The sequence below is a fragment of the Solanum dulcamara genome, chromosome 5, assembly GCF_947179165.1.
Source record: "Solanum dulcamara chromosome 5, daSolDulc1.2, whole genome shotgun sequence".
Classification (NCBI taxonomy): Eukaryota; Viridiplantae; Streptophyta; class Magnoliopsida; order Solanales; family Solanaceae; genus Solanum; species Solanum dulcamara.
This window is the reverse complement of record NC_077241.1, coordinates 14342048-14348814: the sequence shown is the minus strand read 5'-3', so window position 1 is coordinate 14348814 and position 6767 is coordinate 14342048.

Sequence of the window (6767 nt, the reverse complement as noted above, 5' to 3'; positions counted from 1 at the left end):
AAAACCGGTTAGCATGGGCAGTCTGACCTATATGGAAGCCTGCAAGCGGCCTCTGGCTAGAGAAATTCAGGCATTGGAGTGCAGGTTTATAAGGCTAGGTATCTCAAAGAAGGGTAAAGTGATGGCCAATGTTGATCTAAGGCCCACTTTTATAGAAGAGATTAAGGCCAAACAGTTTGAAGATGTAAATTTTAATGAGATTAGAGAAAAAAATATTAATGGGTAAGGCCCAAGATTCGACACTTGATGTAGGTGGAGTACTTAACTTTAGGGGAAGGATTTGTGTTCCCCGGGTGGATGGCATAATTCAAAAAATTATGTCTGAATATCATGGTTTGCAATACTCTATCCGGCCTGTAGTAACCAAGAAGTATCAAGACTTGAAACGTCTATATTAGTGGCCGGGTATGAAGAAAGAGATAATTGAATATGTAGCCAAGTGTCAGAATGCCAACAGGTGAAACATGAGCACCAAAGGCCTGGAGATCTATGCCTATTCCAAAATAGAAGTGGGAGAGAATAGCCATGAAGTTCGTGGTGGGACTTCCCAATACCTTAGGAAAGTATGATTCCATCTGGGTAGTGGTTGACAGGTTAAAGAAGTCAGCATACTTCATTTTGGTTAGAGTGGACTACAATGCACAATAGTTGGCAAAGATTTTTGTGAAGGAGATATTAAAGCTGCACGGGGTGCCTCTTTCTATCATTTCAGACCACGGTACATAGTTTACTTCTAAATTTTGGGGAAAGTTACATGAAGATCTGGGCACTCATCTCACTTTTAGCACTACTTTCCATCCTCAGACAAATGGAGAATCAGAGAGGACTATCCAAGTGTTGGAAGATATGTTGAGGGTATATGTGATCGACTTTGGGGGACATTGGGACAAGTTCTTTCCCTTGTGTGAGTTGTCCTACAATAATAGTTACCACTCTAACATTGAGATGACACTATTTAAAGTTCTTTATGGGAGGAGATGCAGGTCTCCCATAGGGTGGTTTGAAGTTGGAGAAGTGGAGCCAATGGGGGTATACTTAGTGAGGGATGCTTATGATAAGGTAAGAAATATCCAAGCTAAGATCTTAGCAGCTCAAAGTCATCAAAAAGAGTATGTTAACTGTAAGGTGAGGGATATGACATTTCAAGCATGTGAGCAAGTACTCCTGAAAGTGTCACCTATTAAAGGGGTAATGAGGTTTAGAAAGAAAGGCAAGCTCAGTCCTCGCTATATTGGTCCTTTCGAAATTCTTGACTGTATAGGGCCAGTGGTGTACATATTGCCCTTACCATCTACCTTGTATGGGGTACATTTTGTGTTCCATGTGTCAATGCTAAAAAAGTACCATGGAGATGGGGACTACATCATTAAATGGGATTCAGTATTATTAAACAAAGATCTTCATTATGAGGAAGAACCGATTATAATCCTTGATCGTGATGTTTGAAAGTTGAGGACTAAGGAGATCAACATGATAAAGGTGCAATGGAAGCATCGTTCGATGGAAGAAGCTACTTGAGAGACTGAGAAGGACATGTAAGACAAGTATCCTCAGTTATTCGTCAAAGTAAGTACTACTCTATCTCTACTTTAGCCCTATTTTCCCTAATTGGTCACTCGGGGATGACTAATGGGTAAATTAGTATCTATTGTAACAACCTGTCCCATCATTATGGATAGGCCAATGGGGAAGGAATTTATACCAGGAAATTTGGGTAGTAATTTTAGAAAAATAAAGCCTAGGCTAGACTTGGATGAATTCTAAGTCAGGTGAGGTCTAAGGTGACCTTGTCATAGGTGGGGGATTGAATATTTAATTTGATTGGGTTAGATGGTAGCCAAGATGATACAAAGATTTTACGGCTTCATAGAATTTTATTTGGGTGAGTAAACATCTGAAATTGGATTCCGTATGAAGGGTATGATTTACGATGCCATGGAATGGGGATATGTTGTAAAATAGAGGTTTGGAGCTCAAGTTTGGAGCTCTCTATTTCCGTGCAACCCACCAGAGTAAGATAGTCCTACTAGAGCCAGATAGTCGCAACTTAAAGATGTGAAAATTGCCATAACGGTTATTTTGACTCCTACTTCATTCTTAAGAGACCAAAAGCAACCTAGGGCGAATTCTTATTGACTTCCACCAGATTTTGTGTCTAAGGTAAGTAAATAACTCTCTTACTTTGTAATTTGATTCCTCGAACCTAGAAACTATGGTTGGTAATCATTGGGGGAGGGTTTTGGATTGAAACCAATAGTGGAAAATAGCCTAGGGTGGGGTTAGGATCATAAGTTTTGGCCAAGGACGTGAATTATGTATAAAGCATATGAATTAAGAAATTATATTGATCCTTTGTGTATATGTGACTTATTTTAGACCAAGAACAAGTAAAATCAACCTGTAAGGGGAAATCTCTTACATCTTAGAGTGGTTGAAGCTCGGATTCGATGTAGGTGATAGTTTTGTTTCTTGTATAGATTTTATGTACATGCTAAATTACTTCATGGTATGCATACGTGTATATGAATAGGGAAGCATGCTAGAATTTATGTAAAATGATCACTGACTGGCCTATTTTTTGATGAACCTATTCGTGGTGACAAATTATCGATTCTTGAATGTAATTATGGTTGCTTGTATGTTGGGATTGAGTGTCACGTTCCAACACATAATTGAATCGGATGTCACATTTCGACATATATTTATATTGGGTGTCACATTTTGACCCAAACCTTGGACCAAGTTTTACGTTCCAACACAAGTTGAGTGTTTGTAGGTCCCATGAGAGGACCCTTATGTGAAGTTGTATGATATTGAGGTTGTTGAACTGTGATCTTGCTGAATAATGTTTGAGATGAAAATGGTTAAGTTATTTTGTATATATGTGCTTCTTATGATGAGTTTACTTGTCCATGTTCTTCTTACTGGCTAGCCATGTGATCTTATCAGTACACTATTGCTTTTGTATATTGATTCTACACTTGTTCTGTCTTTGTTGAGTACAGAGCATATTCAGCCTATTGTAGAGAGACCTCGCCTAAAGGTGTGATTGTGTTCAAGTTCATAGGTGAGCTATTCTTTCAGGTTGCCGCGGATTCTCTCATTTATTCTAGTCCTTTTTTCCAGGACTTAGATTTTAAACACTGATTTAGTATTCATGACTATGTTTTTGGGATTGCATTCCCTAGTCTTAGACTTGATGTTGTTAGAGTTTTGGTACATTCGACTTTCAGTTCCGAGGAGTTAAATTTTGCTTACATGTTGGGTTGTTGAATAAATTGTTCTGAGTTTATGGAAATTCAGTATTATTCATTGATTAAACCTACTTTCGCATCTTTCATTTGTTTATATCTTTCGATTTTTGTTAGTTAGGCTATAGTAATGATTCTTAAACTAGAGGATTAATGTGGGTGTCAGTCACGGGGGTTCAGACTTGAGACAAATCAACCGTTGTAATTTCTTGTAAATATTTAGTCTGGAGGACATCAAAATTATGACATCATTACTGGAGTGTAGTTTAGAGTTTTATAATTTTAAAAATTTAGTAAGTAACAATTATTTTATTTTTTTACAAAATTGATTGTTATTTTTATTCATTACAGATTTTTCTACAATTTATGCTTAATATTAGGAGTCAAGAATCTCCCTTGATTCTAATTGATCCAGAAATAGAAAAAATCATTTAGGAAAGAAAGATTAAATTTTGTAATTGATTACGAGAACGATCATAAATTGGTAGCTAAGGTTATCATTGCAGCAGTTTCTACACAAGAGGGCGTCATTAGACCTCTACCACTTGTTGGAAATGCAATTTTCAACTTCACCAGCACAATATTGTATATACTGGGCATAAAGGCATGTTCAGTGCTCTACCTCTTGAAGATCCGAACAAACATCCTAAGGACTTTCCTAGGGTGCGTCTAGCATACAACATCCTATGTATCTCAAAAAACAATTAGACTGAGGCTGTTCTCTCTAACTGATGAATCCACTAAATGGCTTGGAGAGTTATCAGAAGCATCTATCACTACCTGGGCAGAGCTCAAAAGTGCATTCTTGGAGAGGTTCTTTCCTCCATGTAAATGTATTTAGCTTAGGGATCAGATCAATGACTTCAAACAAGTGCCAGGTGAGGCATTATATGAAGCTTATCACCGATTATTTTTACGAAAGGTAGACTAATGTCAAAATCACAAGCTGCCAGATGAGGTATTGTTAAAGAGCTTTTACAAATTGCTAGATGTAGTCAATAAGTTCGTAGGCAACAACGTTGTACAGGATTCACTGATAGACTACACTTATAAAAAGGCTAGTATTATGCTTGAACGGATGAGTAAGATGAACATGACATAGAATACTTGAGAAGTTGAGGTGGTTAGTAGTGCATCAATTAGAAAAATCTCAAAGGAAGAGATACTCAGACAAAAGGCTAAAAGAGAAAAAATAGCACAGTTAATGACACAAATAAATATTTTGATTAAGCATGTGATGAGTACCCAAACATAGAAAGTGAACATTGTAACTGGGAATGATGTGGGTACAAACTTGAGGAAGCTTTCCAAACTTATGAGAGAGTCCCACTATGTTAATAATCAGATAGGATTTTCCTTCCAAACTACTAGGGCCACAACCAAGGATCTGGCAGTAAGGAAAAGGGAATCAAGGTTAGAATAGAGATCAGAATGTAGGTTGGAGAGACAACAACCAAGGTTATTTAGATCAAGAATTCAAACACAGGAATATGAATCCCTCTGTGCCACCACAAGGTGGACATTAAAGTTCAGACCAACAATCAGTATATAACCCCATAACATCCAACATGAAAGAGATATTATCTCGTGTACTCACGAAGGTCAATAATACAAAAAGCAATATGCAATAATTACATAGTGATAATTCTACTATGGGACAAGTGGTCAACTCACATGCTTTATTTATTAAGCAAATTGAGACTCAATTAAGCCGAATATCATCCAAAATAAATCAAAGACAAAAATGCACTATTCCTAATGATATAGTGAAAAATCAAAAGTAGAGGGAGATAATGTGAGTCAATGCATGATTGTCATGACATAAGATGAAGATCTATTTGCAAACTATATAGTGTTGATTGAGAACCCACGAAAAGAAGCTATTAATGAACGGGAATCAGATACTATTAAAGAGCAAGTGGTTGATAATGAAGAGACTAAAATGTCTATTGCAACTATACCTAGAGAATACTCCACCAACTCCTAAGAAGTTTGAATAGAACAAAGAGCAGGCTAATTTCACATGGTTTTTCAACATCTTCAAGTAACTACATATAAATATATTGGTTATTGATGCATTAATAGATATTTCAAAATATTCTAAGTATTTACAAAAGATAGTGGCATGCAAAATAGGTATTGGACAATGTGAAATAATCAGAATTACCAATGAGTGCAATTTTAGATAGGAAGACTTATCAAAAAGCTTGATAATCAAGGAAATTTCACCCTCTCCATATAAATTAATGAAAGAGATGTTGCACATGTACTATACGACTTGGGGGAAAACATAAATTTGATTCCCTTATATGTATTCAAAGTGCTTGGCCCGAGAGAATCATGTCCAATCGATATCAATTTACTATTAGTATATAAGTTTAATTTAGCCCCAGATGGAGTATTTGAGAATGTGATCATAGGTGTAGGAACGTTCATCATTCTAACCAATTTTATAATTTTAAACTTTGAAGTAGCTGCTAGGATGCCAATCATTCTATGACGTCCCTTCTTAGTCATCGGAGGAGCACTAATTGATGTAAAAGTAGGAAAAATAATGATGAGACTTTATGATGAATAGATGACCTTCATGGTCTATAATACATCTTCTGCACCATCATATTATGGAGATCTATGCAAGATCACAACAATATCATCCAAAGCTAAACAACCCAAGATACCATTATTTTCTTTACAATATTTAATTGAAATTGATCTCAAGATTCAAGGGCTTTTCTATAATCCTTGGGAGAGCGACTTTAATATTTGAGAAATTTTATGGAAATTTATGTTCAGCATAGGAGTGCATTAATATCTGATAAAATATTAAAACTTAAAAGGTTTGTGTAATCTTTTATAAGTAAAGTGAAATCATGATTCAAAGCATTGCAACCGGATGAGATTGACTCTTAACCGAAATTAGTCCACTTCTTTATTTATGAGTGGAGTTTTATGGATAGAAGAACACAAATTGTTAATTGCATTTTATGTTTTAAATAGTTGAAAAGTGAGCTATTATCAAAAGTGTGGGTACGATTCAAAGAAATTTTAGAACAAAGAGACCATAGGTTGCACGACTTCATTATTATGAATATATTCTAAACAACACTTGATCCAATCAACAAAGAGCTAACTATAACCATAGTAGTAGAGAAGTTGCATAACATGTCTAAGGAGAAGGTCACCAAAATAATGAATGATGTAGCCAGACGTGAGTGTGAGAGGAATGCATGTCACGACTCGAGACTATCCCCTAGTCACAATGCGGTGCTTAGAGACATAAATACCCCCAATCTAACCTCATGGCATGGCGTGACACTAAGATTCATAAACAATCGACAAAAGATAACTGAAGTGCAGAAAGTATCATAAAGTTTGATAGAGAGTCTAACATCAAAATAGACAATATTTGAAAATAACAAAGGGAGAATCTAATTATTAATCTAAAAGCCTCTACTACATAAATGAGTGGATAGGACAAACCCCTAGCTAAATCCAAAATCTATAAATAGAAAGAAA